A 14,993-nucleotide genomic window follows, 5' to 3' on the forward strand; every position below is an offset into this window, starting at 1 on the left:
TTCATGCTAGTAGGTGTCTCAGTGTGCTTTTTTCGTCAAAAGCACATATGGATGAGTGGCTGACATAATGTCTCCAGAGGAGGTCGGAAATGGACTTTAAGGAGGTGGTTTTTAGTGATGGTACAAACTATGGCTTGGTACTTTACTTTAAGAAGGAGGTAGCGATTTCTTTGAGATTCATAACAAATAAATGTTTTTGATGTTTTTGTCGGTAATGACCCGGGACATGTTTGGAGGTTTGCTAGTATGTACAGTGAGCCACGGTGGGAGGATAAACACTGGCAAATGTTACGGGATCTGAGAGCTATGGGTGATATGTTGTGGCTTGTTATGAGAGATTTGAATGAAATTTTGTACTCTTTTGAGAAGCAAGGTGGAAGGTCTTGATGCGGAGCATCCTATGGTCATCCCCATGGACCTACCATTGTCTCATCAAGTGACAAGAGGACCAATGACACGAGCACGAGCTAGAGCCCTCGAGACCGAGGTGACTTCCTTCCTTAGTGATATTCCATATGATACACTCGAGACATGGTTACTATCTAAGTCTGGAATGTTGTGCATGATCAGGTACCAGGAAGGCCCTTTAGAAGATGCACATGAAGATGGACAAGTCCCCAAGCTCACGGATGAAGAGGAACGATGGAAGGAATCGGAGAAGCCCCCAGGACCCGGACATCCGGCCCCTGGAGCATCATCCATAGCAGCAGCCCAGCCGCCAAGGATCTATAGGCCTCGAACATCCGGCCAGGCCCGGAAATTCGTCAGGAGCCCCAAACATCCGGCATCCACCAATCCAAAGAGCATCTGAATGGCCACTGCCAGCCCATACATTCGGCTAGAGGCCCGGTCATCCGGCTCCAAGCGAGCCGCCGGGTATCCGGCCTCCGACCCAGAAATCCGACACCCTCCTTCCATAGAGCATCAGGATGGCGTCTTCCCAGCCCGGCCATCCGACCCGACAGCCCGGACATCCGGCGTCTTGGGAAGGCCTGGACGTCCGGCCCAACGCCCGGACGTCTGGCTCTATCTGTCTGCGCACAGTAAAGGGCTGAAGCCCATGTATCCCTTCGCCCCCCTAGACTATATATACTCCATCTCCCTCACGTTTTAGGGTTAGCATTGGTTTAGCTCATTTGAGAGATAGAGCTTTGCTCATCCATCCGAATCTACTCCACCGAGAGAGACCGCGGCCTCTACAGAGTAGATCCATCTTGGATTCAAGACCCCTCATGGGAAGACCTTCAAGACCTCATCATGGAGAACTTGCTACTTGTATCGTCCTTTGTTGATCGTGGGTTGTGTATATCTTTGTGTTTTGAGGATCTAGCACATGTGTAATCGAATCTTGTTGGTTTGAGTGATTTCTCTCATTTTCCCCTCGTATTCCCCCCCGTGTTGTTCGTAGGACTGTTGGGGAATGTAGCATGCAATTTCACAAAAAAAAACATGCGCTCACGCAAGATCTATTTAGGAGGTGCATAGCAAAGAGAGGGGGAGAGTGTGTATACGTACCCTCGTAGACCGAAAGCGGAAGCATTTGACAACGCGGTTGATGTAGTCAAACTTCTTCTAGCTTCGACCGATCAAGTATCAGACGTACGACACCTCCGAGTTCTGCACACGTTCAGCTCAATGATGTCCCTCGTCCTCTTGATCCAGAAAGCGGAAGGTGTCGAGGAAGTAGATGAGTTCCATCAGCATGACGGCATGGTCACAATGATGGTGATGTGATCCACGCAGGGCTTCGCCTAAGCACCGCGAGAATATGATCGAGGATGTAAACTGTGGAGGGGGGCGCCGCACACGGCTAATAGTTGATGTTGTGTGTTGTCGGTGCCCCCTTCCCCACATATATATAGGTTGGAGGGGAGGGGAGGCAGCCAAGGGGGCGCCCCAAGTAGGAAGAATCCTACTCGAAGTCCTCTCCCAATTCAGCCAACCCCCTCTCCTATTCCTATTCGGAGTAGGAAGGGAAGAGGGGGAAGGGGGAGTCCTATTACCTTTTTCCTTTCCTCCTTCCTCTTTCCTTCTCCAATCTAGCCAGCCCATATGGGGGGTGCACCAGCCCATTTATGGCTGGTGTGTTTCCCTTCTTGGCCCATAAGGCCCATATCTTTTGCCGGGGGTGCCCGAAACCCCTTTCGGTGACCCGTAAGTACCCGGTGCTTCCCGAAACACTTCCGGTATCCGAATACCATCGTCCTATATATCAATCCTTACCTCTTAACCATTTCGAGACTCCTCATCATGTACGTGCTCATTTGGGACTCCGAACAACATTCGGTCACCAAATCACATAACTCATATAATACAATATCGTCATCGAACATTAAGCGTGCGGACCCTACTGGTTCGAGAATTATGTAGACATGACCGAGACACCTTTCCGGTCAATAACCAATAGCGGAACCTGGATGCTCGTATTGGCTCCCACATATTCTACGAAGATCTTTATCGGCCGAACTGTTATGACAACATATGTTATTCCCTTTGTCCATCGGTATGTTACTTGCCCGAGATTCAATCATCGGTATCTTCATACCTAGTTCAATCTCGTTACTGGCAAGTCTCTTTACTTGTTTTGTAATACATCATCCCACAACTAACTCATTAGTCACTTTGCTTGCAAGGCTTCTTATGATGTGTATTACCGAGAGGGACCAGAGATACCTCTTTGATACTCGAGTGACAAATCCTAATCTTGATATATGCCAACCCAACAAACACCTTTGAAGATACCTGCAGAGCATCTTTATAATCACCCAGTTATGTTGTGACGTTTGATAACACACAAGGTATACCTCTAGTATCCGGGAGTTGCATAATCTCATAGTCGGGGGAATATGTATTTGATATGAAGAAAGCAATAGCAATAAAACTGAACAATCATAATGCTAAGCTAACGAATGGGTCTTGTCCATCACATCATTCTCCTAATGATGTGATCCCGTTTATCAAATTACAACACATGTCTATGGTTAGGAAACTTAACCATCTTTGATCAACGAGCTATTCTAGTAGAGGCTTACTAGGGACATGGTATTTTTTTCTACGTATCCACACATGTATCAAGTTTCCGGTTAATACAATTCTAGCGTGAATAATAAACATTTATCATGAAATAAGGAAATGCAAAATAACAACTTTATTATTGCCTCTAGGGCATATTTCCTTCAATCTCCCACTTGCACTAGAGTCAATAATCTAGTTCACATCGCCATGTGATTTAACACCAATAGTTCACATCATCATGCGATTAACACCCATAGTTCACATCGCAATGTGATCAACACCCAAAGGGTTTACTAGAGTCAATAATCTAGTTAACATCGTCATGTGATTAACACCCAAAGAGTACTAAGGTGTGATCATGTTTTGCTTGTGAGAGAGGCTTAGTCAACGGATCTGTCACATTCAGATCCGTATGTGTTTTGCAAATTTCTATGTCTACAAAGCTCTGTATGAGCTACTCTAGCCAGTTGCTCATGTATCCAGATTGAGACTATGAGTCATCTGGATCAGTGTTAAAGCTTGCATCGACGTAATCCTTTACGACGGACCCTTTATCACCTCCATAACTGAGAAACATTTCCTTAGTCCTCTTTAGGTACATAAGGATAATTTTGACCGTTGTCCAGTGATCCACTCCTGAATCACTATTGTACCCCTTGCCAAACTCATAGCAAGGTACACAACTAGTCTGGTACACACCATGACATACTTTATAGAACCTATGGCTGCGGCATAGGGAATGACTTTCATTCTCTCTCTATTTTCTGTCGTGGTCAAGTTTTGAGTCTTACTCAACTTCATACCTTGCAATGCAGGCAAGAACCCTTTCTTTGACTGATCCATTTTGAACTTCTTCAAAACTTTGTCTAGGTATGTGCTGTGTGGAAGTCCTATTAAGCATCTCGATCTATCTCTATAGATCTTGATGCCTAATACATAAGTAGCTTTACCAAGGTCTTTTATTGAAAAACTCTTATTCAAGTATCCTTTTATGCTATCCAGAAATTCTATATCATTTCCAATCAACAATATGTCATCTACATATAATATCAAAAATGCTACATCACTCCCACTCACTTTATTGTAAATACAGACTTCACCATAAGTTTGTATAAAACCATATGCTTTGATCACCTCATCAAAGCGTATATTCCAACTCCGAGATGCTTGCACCAGTCCATAGATGGATCGCTCGAGCTTGCACACTTTGTTAGCACCTTTAGGATCAACAAAACCTTCTGGTTGCATCATATACAACTGTTCTTTTAGAAATCCATTAAGGAATGCAATTTTGACGTCCATTTGCCAGATTTCGTAATCATAAAATGCGGCAATTGCTAACATGATTCGGACAGACTTAAGCATCGCTACGGGTGAGAAAGTCTCATCATAGTCAACTCCTTGAACTTGTCAAAAACCTTTTGTGACAAGTCGAGCTTTATAGACAATAACATTGCCATCAGCGTCAGTCTTCTTCTTGAAGATCCATTTATTCTCTATGGCTTGCCGATCATTGGGCAAATCCACCAAATTCCACACTTTGTTCTCATACATGGATACTATCTCAGATTTCATGGCCTCAAGCCATTTATCGGAATCTGGACTCATCATAGCTTCTTCATAGTTCGTAGGTTCGTCATGGTCTAGTAACATGACTTACAGAATAGGATTGCCGTACCACTCTGGTGCGATCGTGTTCTGGTTGACCTACGAGGTTCGGTAGTAACTTGATCTGAAGTTTCATCATCATCATAATTAGCTTCCTCTCTAGTTGGTGTAGGCATCATGGAAATAGATTTCTCAGATGAGCTACTTTCCAAATTGAGAGAAGGTACGATTACCTCATCAAGTTCTACTTTCCTCCCACTCACTTCTTTTGAGAGAAACTCCTTCTCTAGAAAGGTTCCATTCTTGGCAATAAAGATCTTGCCTTCGGATCTGTGGTAGAAGGTGTAACCAATTGTTTCCTTAGGGTATCCTATGAAAACACATTTTTCCGATTTGGGTTTGATCTTATCATGCTGAAGCCTTTTGACATAAGTGTCGCAACCCCAAATTTTAAGAAATGACGGCTTAGGTTTCTTGCTAAACCACAGTTCATACGGTGTCGTCTCAACGGATTTAGACGGTGCCCTATTTAACGTGAATGCGGCTGTCTTTAATGCATAACCCCAAAATGATAGTGGTAAATCAGTAAGAGACATCATATATCACACCATATCTAATAAAGTGCGGTTATGATGTTCAAACACACCATTACGCTATGGTGTTCCAGGTGGCGTGAGTTGTGAAAAAATTCCATATTGTTTTAAATGAAGGCCAAACACGTAACTCAAATATTTGCCTCCATGATCAGATCGTAGAAACTTTATTTTTTTGTTACAGTGATTCTCCACTTCGTTCTAAAATTCTTCAAACTTTTCAAATGTTTCATACTTGTGTTTCATTAAGTAGATATTACCATATCTGCTTAAATCATCTGTGAAGGTCAGAAAATAACGATACCCACCGTGAGCCTCAACACTCGTCGGACTGCATACATCAGTATGTCTTATTTCCAGTAAGTCATTGGTTCGCTCCGTTGTTCTGGATAACAGAGTTTTAGTCATCTTGCCCATGAGGCATGATTCGCAAGTATCAAATGATTCATAATCAAGTGATTCCAAAAGTCCATCTGCATGGAGTTCCTTCATGCGCTTTACACCAATATGACCTAAACGGCAGTGCCTAAGTATGTTGCACTATCATTATCAACTTTTCATCTTTTGGCATCAATATTATGAATATGTGTATCGCTACGATCGAGATTCAATAAACCATTAACATTGGGTGTATGACCATACAAGGTTTTATTCATGTAAATAGAATAACAATTATTCTCTATCTTAAATAAATAACCGTATTGCAATAAACACGATCCTATCTTGTTCATGCTCAACGCAAACACCAAATAACATTTATTTAGGTTCAACACTAATCCCGAAAGTATAGGGAGTGCGTGATGATGATCATATCAATCTTGGAACCACTTCCAACACACATTGTCACTTCACCCTCAACTAGTCTCCATTTATTCTGCAACTCCTGTTTCGAGTTACTAATCTTAGCAACCAAATAGGTACCAAATACCCAGGAGATACTACGAGCACTAGTAAGGTACACATCAATAACATGTATATCAAATATACCTTTGTTCACTTTGCCATCCTTCTTATACGCTAAAAATTGGGGTAGTTCCGCTTCTAGTAAGCATTTCCTTTGCAGTAGAAGCACTCAGTTTCAGGCTTAGCTCCAGCTTTGGGCTTCTTCACGGGAGTGACAACTTGCTTTTCATTCTTCTTGAGGTTCCCTTTCTTTTCCTTTGCCCTTTTTCTTGAAACTAGTGATCTTGTTAACCATCAACACTTTATGCTCTTTCTTGATTTCTACCTTCGCTGATTTTAGCATCGAGAAGAGCTCAGGAATCTTTTACGTTATCCCTTGCACATTATAGTTCATCACAAAGTTCTAGTAGCTTGGTGATAGTGACTAGAGAACTTTGTCAATCACTATCTTATCTGGAAGATTAACTCCCACTTGATTCAAGCAATTGTAGTACCCAGACATTCTGAGCACATGTGAGCCATTCTCCTCCATCTTGTAGGAAAAAGTACTTGTCAGAGGTTTCATACCTCTTGACATGGGCATGAGTCTAAAATACCAATTTCAGCTCTTGGAACATCTCATATGCTCCGTGGCGTTCAAAACATTTTTGAATTCCCTATTCTAAGCCGCAAAGTATGGTGCACTAAACTATCAAGTAGTCATCATATCAAGCTTGCCAAACGTTCATAACGTCTGCATCTGCTCCTGCAATAGATTTGTCACCTAGTTGTGCGTTAAGGACATAATTCTTCTATGCAGCAATGAGGATAATCCTCAGATCACAGACCCAGTCCACATCATTTCTACTATTATCTTTCAACTTAGTTTTCTCTAGGAACATATCAAAAAACATAGGGGAGCTACAACGCGAGCTATTGATCTACAACATATTTTGCAAATACTATCAGGACTAAGTTCATGATAAATTAAGTTCAATTAATCAAATTACTTAAGAACTCCCACCTAGATAGACATCCCTCAACTCATCTAAATGATACGTGATCCAAATCAACTAACCCATGTCCAATCATCACGTGAGATCAGGTAGTCATCAATGGTGAACATCTCTATGTTGATCATATCTACTATATGATTCACATTCGAGCTTTCGGTCTCCAGTGTTCCGAGGCAATGTCTGTACATGCTAGGCTCGTCAAGTTTAAGCCGAGTATTCCGCATGTGCAAAACTGTCTTGCACCCGTTGTATGTGAACGTAGAGCCTATCACACCCGATCATCACGTGTTGTCTCAGCACGAAGAACTGTCGCAACGGTGCATACTTAGGGAGAACATTGATACCTTGAAATTTAGTTAAGGGATCATCTTATAATGCTACTGTCGTATTAAGCAAAATAAGATGCATAAAGATAAACATCACATGCAATCAAAATATGTGACATGATATGGCCATCATCATCATCATGTGTTTTTTATCTCCATCTCCAAAGCATCATCATGATCTCCATCATCACCGGCTTGACACCTTGATCTCCATGGTTGCGTCATGGTCGTCTCGCCAACTATTGCTTCTACAACTATCACTACCGCATAGTGATAAAGTAAAGCAATTACATGGCGTTTGCTTTTCATACAATAAAGAGACAACCATAAGGCTCCTGCCGGTTGCCGATAACTTTTACAAAACATGATCATCTCATACAATAACGTATATCACATCATGACATCATGTCTTGACCATATCACATCACAACATGCCCTGCAAAAACAAGTCAGACGTCCTTTACTTTGTTGTTGCAAGTTTTACGTGGCTGCTACAAGCTTCTAGCCAGAAGCGTTCTTACCTACGGCACAAAAACCACAACGGTGATTTATCAAGTTTGCTATTTTAAACTTCAACAAGGACCGGTCGCAATCAAATTCGATTCAACTAAAGTAGGAGAAACAGACACCCGCTAGCCACCTTTATGCGAAACTAGCTGCATGTCTGTCAGTGGAACCGGTCTCATGAATGTGGTCATGTAAGGTCGATCCGGGCCGCTTCATCCAACAATACCGCCAAATCAAAATAAGACATTGATGGTAAGCAGTATGATGATCACCGCCCACAACTCTTTGTGTTCTACTCATGCATATCATCTACGCATAGACCTTGCTCGGATGCCACTGTCGGGGAATGTAGCATGCAATTTCAAAAAAAATCCTACGCTCACGCAAGATCTATCTAGGAGATGCATAGCAACAAGAGGGGGAAAGTGTGTCTATGTACCCTCGTAGACCAAAACGAAAGCGTTTGACAACGTGGTTGATGTAGTCGAACTTCTTCTAGCTCTGCCCGATCAAGTACCGAACGTACGTCACCTCCAAGTTCTGCACACGTTCAGCTCGATGACGTTCCTCGTCCTCTTGATCCAGCAAAGGTGTCAAGGAAGTAGATGAGTTCCGTCAGCATGACGGCGTGGTGACGTGATCCGCGCAGGACTTCGCCTAAGCACCGCGAGAATGTGACCGGGGGTGTAAACTGTGGAGGGGGGTGCCGCACATGACTAACAATTGATGTTGTGTGTTGTAGGCGCCCCCTTCCCCACATATATATAGGTTGGAGGGGAGGAGAGGCAGCCAAGGGGGTGCCCCAAGTAGGAGGAATCCTAGTTGGGGTCCTCTCCCAATTCGGACAACCCCCTCTCCTATTCCTATTCGGAGTAGGAAGGGAAGAGGGGGAAGTGTTGGGGAATGTATCATGCAATTTCAAAAAAAATCCTACACTCACGCAAGATCTATCTAGGAGATGCATAGCAACGAGGGGGGGGGGGTGATACGTCCATTTTGCATCATGCTTTTATATCGATAGTTATTGCATTATGGGCTATTATTTCACGTTATGTCACAATATTTATGGTTATTCTCTCATATTTTACAAGGTTTACATAAAGAGGGAGAATGCCGACAGTTGGGATTCTGGGCTGGAAAAGGAGCAAATATTGGAGACCTATTCTGCACATCTCCAAAAGTCCTGAAACTCCACGAAAGTCATTTTTGGAATTAATAATAATTATTGAGTGGAAGAAGCACTAGAGGGGGCCCACACCCTGGCCACGAAGGTGGGGAGCGCGCCCTACCCCCTGGGCGCGCCCCCTGCCTCGTGGGCCACCTGGCAGCCCTCCGATGCCCATCTTCTGCTATATGAAGTCTTTTACCTTGGAAAAAAATCATAAGCAAGCTTACGGGACAAAACTCTGCAGCCACGAGGCGGAACCTTGGCAACCAATCTAGGGCTCCGGTGGAGCTGTTCTGCCGAGGAAACTTCCCTCCGGGAGGGGGAAATCATCACCATCCTCATCACCAACGATCCTCTCATCGGGAGGGGGTCAATCTCCATCAACATCTTCACCAGCACCATCTCCTCTCAAACCCTAGTTCATCTCTTGTATCCAATCTTTGTACCAAAACCTCAGATTGGTGCCTGTGGGTTGCTAGTAGTGTTGATTACTCCTAGTAGTTGATGCTAGTTTGTTTATTTGGTGGAAGATCATTTGTTCAGATCCTTAATGCATATTAATACCCCTCTGATTATGAACATGAATATGCTTTGTGAGTAGTTATGTTTGTTCCTGAGGACATGGGTGAAGTCTTGCTATTAGTAGTCATGTGAATTTGGTATTCGTTTGATATTTTGATGAGATGTATGTTGTCTCTCCTCTAGTGGTGTTATGTGAACGTCGACTACATGACACTTCACCATTAGTTGGGCCTAGAGGAAGGCATTGGGAAGTAATAAGTAGATGATGGGTTGCTAGAGTGACAGAAGCTTAAACCCTAGTTTATAAGTTGCTCCGTGAGGGGCTGGTTTGGATCCACTTGTTTCATGCTATGGTTAGGTTTACGTTAATACTTCTTTTGTAGTTGCGGATGCTTGCAATATGGGTTAATCATAAGTGGGATGCTTGTCCAAGAAAGGGCAGTACCCAAGCACCGGTCCACCCACATATCAAATTATCAAAGTAACGAACGCGAATCATATGAGCGTGATGAAAACTAGCTTGACGATAATTCCCACGTGTCCTCGGGAGCGCTTTTCTCATTATAAGAACTTGTCCAGGCTTGCCCTTTGCTACAAAAAGGATTGGGCCACCTTGCTGCACCTTATTTATTTTCATTGCTTGTTACCGTTACAAATTATCTTATCACAAAACTATCTGTTACCTATAATTTCAGTGCTTGCAGAGAATACCTTACTGAAAACCGCTTGTCATTTCCTTCTGCTCCTCGTTGGGTTCAACACTCTTACTTATCAAAAGGACTAGAATAGATCCCCTACACTTGTGGGTCATCAAGACTCTTTTCTGTCGCCGTTGTCGGGGAGTGAAGCGCCTTTGGTGAGTGGAACTTGCTAAGGAAGCATTTATATAGTGTGCTAAAATTTACCGTCACTTGTTACTATGGAAACTAATCCTTTGAGGGGATTGTTCGGGGTATCTTCACCCCGGCCAGTAGAGCAAAGAGTTCCTCCTCAACCTACTAAACCTACTGAAAATGTTTATTTTGAAATTCCTTCGGGTATGGTAGAGAAACTGCTATCTAATCCCTTTGCAGGAGATGGAACATTGCATCCCGATTTACACCTTATCTATGTGGATGAAGTTTGTGGATTATTTAAGCTTGCGGGTATGCCCGATGATGTTGTTAATAAGAAGGTCTTCCCTTTATCTTTGAAGGGAGATGCATTAACATGGTATAGACTATGTGATGATATGGGATCCTGGGACTATAAACGATTGAAATTGGAATTTCACCACAAGTTTTATCCTGTGCATCTTGTTCATCGTGATCATAATTATATATATATATATAATTTTTGTCCTCGAGAAGGAGAAAGCATCGCTCAAGCTTGGGGGAGGCTTAAGTCAATGTTATATTCATGCCCCAATCATGAGCTCTCAAGAGAAATGATTATTCAAAAAATTTATGCTCGGCTTTCTCTCAATAATCGCACCATGCTCGATACTTCTTGTGATGGTTCTTATATGTTGAAGACTATTGAATTCAAGTGGGATTTATTGGAAAGAATTAAGCGCAACTCTGAAGATTGGGGTTCCGACGATGGTAAGGAGTCAGGTATGACACCTAAGTTTGATTGTGTTAAATCTTTTATGGATACCGATGCTTTTAGTGGATTTAGCACTAAATATGGACTTGATTCTGAGATAGTAGCTTCCTGATAACCCACAAGTATAGGGGATCGCAACAGTTTTCGAGGGTAGAGTATTCAACACAAATTTATTGATTCGACACAAGGGGAGCCAAAGAATATTCTCAAGTATTAGCAGTTGAGTTGTCAATTCAACCACACCTGGATAACTTAGTATCTGCAACAAAAGTATTTAGTAGCAAAGTAGTATGATAGTAATGGTAACAGTGGCAAAAGTAATGATAGCAGTTTTGTAGTAGTTGTAACAGTAGCAATGGAAAAGTAAATAAGCAAAGCACAATATGGAAAAGCTCATAGGCATTGGATCAGTGATGGATAATTATGTCGGATGCGATTCCTCATGTAATAGTTATAACATAGGGTGACACAGAACTAGCTCCAGTTCATCAATGTAATGTAGGCATGTATTCTGAATATAGTCATACGTGCTTATGGAAAAGAACCTGCGTGACATCTGTCCTACCCTCTCGTGGCAGCGGGGTCCTAGTGGAAACTAAGGGATATTAAGGCCTCCTTTTAATAGAGTACCGGACCAAAGCATTAGCACTTAGTGAATACATGAACTCCTCAAACTATGGTCATCACCAAGAAGTATCCCGATTATTGTCACTTCGGGGTTGTCGGATCATAACACATAATAGGTGACTATAGACTTGCAAGATATGATCAAGAACTCACATATATTCATGAAAACATAATAGGTTCAGATCTGAAATCATGGCACTCGGGCCCTGTTGACAAGCATTAAGCATAGCAAAGTCATAGCAACATCAATCTCAGAACATAGTGGATACTAGGGATCAAACCCTAACAAAACTAACTTGATTACATGGTAAATCTCATCCAACCCATCACCGTCCAGCAAGCCTACGATGGAATTACTCATGCACAGCGGTCAACATCATGAAATTGGTGATGGAGGATGGTTGATGATGACGACGGCGATGAATCCCCCTCTACGGAGCCCCGAACGGACTCTAGATCAGCCCTCCCAAGAGAGATTAGGGCTTGGCGGCGGCTCCGCATCATAAAACGCGATGAAACTTTCTCTCTGATTTTTTTCTCCGCGAAAGAGAATATATGGAGTTGGAGTTGAGGTTGGTGGACATCCAGGGGGGCCACGAGGCAGGGGGCGTGCCCAAGTGGAGGGGGCGCGCCCCCCACCCTCGTGGACAGGGTGTGGGCCCCCTGGCCTTGATTCTTTCACCAGTATTTTTATATTTTCTGAAAAGTTCCTGCATGGATTTTCAGGTCATTCCGAGAACTTTTATTTCTGCACAAAAATAACACCATGGCAGTTCTGCTGAAAACAACGTCAGTCCGGGTTAGTTTCATTCAAATCATGCAAGTTAGAGTCCCATGGGCAAAAGTGTTTGGAAAAGTAGATACGACGGAGACGTATCACTTCCTTCTATGAATCATTTGCTACTCATGTTGATCTCCCTAAGGAGAAGTGGTTTAAATGTAATCCTCCCACTGAAGTAAAACTGGTTGCACCTGTTACGGTTGAAGAAAAGATTATCACTTATAATGATCCTATTGTTCCTACTACTTATGTTGAGAAACCACCTTTCCCTGTTAGGATAAAGGATCATGCTAAAGCTTCAACTGTGGTTCGTTAGAGTAATACTAGAACATATACACCTCCTGAGCAAATTAAAGTTGAACCTAGTATTGCTATGGTTGAAGATCTCTTGGCTGATAATATTGATGGGCATGTTATTTATTTCTGTGATGAAGCTGCTAGAATTGCTAGACCCGATGCTAAGAAACATAGACCCGTTGTAGGCATGCCTGTTATTTCTATTAAAATAGGAGATCATTGCTATCATGGCCTATGTGATATGGGTGCTAGTGCTAGTGCAATACCTCATTCCTTATATAGAGAAATTATGCATGACATTGCACCTGCTGAGATAGAAGATATTGTTGTTACAATTAAGCTTGCCAATAGAGATACTATTTCACCATTTGGGATTGTTAGAGATGTTGAAGTCTTGTGTGGGAAAGTTAAATATCCTGCTGATATTCTTGTTCTTGGTTCCCCACAAGATAGCTTTTGTCCCATTATATTTGGTAGACCCTTCTTGAATACTGTCAATGCTAAGATTGATTGTGAAAAGGATGTTGTTACAATTGGCTTGGGGGATATGACACATGAGTTTAATTTTGCTAAATTTCGTAGACAACCCCATGATAAAGAATTGCCTAGTAAGGATGAAATTATTGGTCTTGCTTCTATTGTCATGCCTCCTAATGATCCCTTAGAAACTAGAACATGAAAATGATATGTTTATGAATGAAAGAAGGGAGATAGATGAAGTATTCTTTAAACAGGGTCCTATTTTGAAACACAACTTGCCTGTTGAAATCCTAGGGGATCCTCCTCCACCCAAGGGTGATCCCGTGTTTGAGCTTAAACCATTACCTGATACTCTTAAATATGCTTATCTTGATGAAAAGAAGACATATCCTGTTATTATTAGTGCTAACCTTTTAGAGCGGGAAGAGGAAAGATTATTGAAAACTCTGAAGAAGCACCGTGATGCTATTGGATATACTCTTGATGATCTTAAGGGCATTAGTCCCACTTTATGCGAACACAAAATAAATTTGGAGGAAGACGCCAAACCAGTCATTGATCACCAACGACGGTTAAATCCTAAGATGAAAGAAGTGGTAAGAAAGGAAATACTAAAGCTCCTTGAGGCAGGTATAATTTATCCCGTTTCTGATAGTCAGTGGGCAAGTCATGTCCATTGCGTTCCTAAGGAGGGAGGTATTACTGTCGTTCCTAATGATAAAGATGAATTGATCCCGCAAAGAATTATTATAGGTTATAGGATGGTAATTAATTTCCATAAATTAAATGAAGCTACTAAAAAATATCATTACCCTTTACCTTTTATTGATCAAATGCTAGAAAGACTATCCAAACATACACATTTTTGCTTTCTAGATGGTTACTCTGGTTTCTCTCAAATACCTGTGTCATCAGATGATCAAGCAAAGACTACTTTTACTTGCTCTTTTGGTACTTTTGCTTATAGACGTATGCCTTTTGGTTTATGTAATGCACCTGCTACCTTTCAAAGATGCATGATGGCTATATTCTCTAACTTTTGTGAAAAGATTTGTGAGGTATTCATGGATGATTTCTCCATTTATGGATCCTCCTTTGATGATTGCTTGAGCAACCTTGAACGAGTTTGCAGAGATGCGAAGATACTAGTCTTGTTTTGAATTGGGAGAACTACCACTTTATGGTTAATGAAGGCATTGTCTTGGGGCATAAAATTTCTGAAAGAGGTATTGAAGTTGATAAAGCTAAAGTTGATGCTATTGAAAAGATGTCGTGTCCCAAGGACATCAAAGGTATAAGAAGTTTCCTTGGTCATGCCGGTTTTTATAGGAGGTTCATTAAGGACTTTTCTAAAATTTCTAGGCCTCTGACTAATTTATTGCAAAAAGATATTCCTTTTGTCTTCGATGATGATTGTGTAGAAGCATTTGAAATACTTAAGAAAGCTTTGATATCTGCACCCATTGTTCAGCCACCTGATTGGAATTTACCCTTTGAAATTATGTGTGATGCTAGCGATTATGCTGTAGGTGCTGTTCTAGGACAAAGAGTTGATAAGAAACTAAATGTTATTCAATATGCTAG

Source organism: Triticum aestivum, chromosome 6B, assembly GCF_018294505.1.
Source record: "Triticum aestivum cultivar Chinese Spring chromosome 6B, IWGSC CS RefSeq v2.1, whole genome shotgun sequence".
Lineage (NCBI taxonomy): Eukaryota > Viridiplantae > Streptophyta > Magnoliopsida > Poales > Poaceae > Triticum > Triticum aestivum.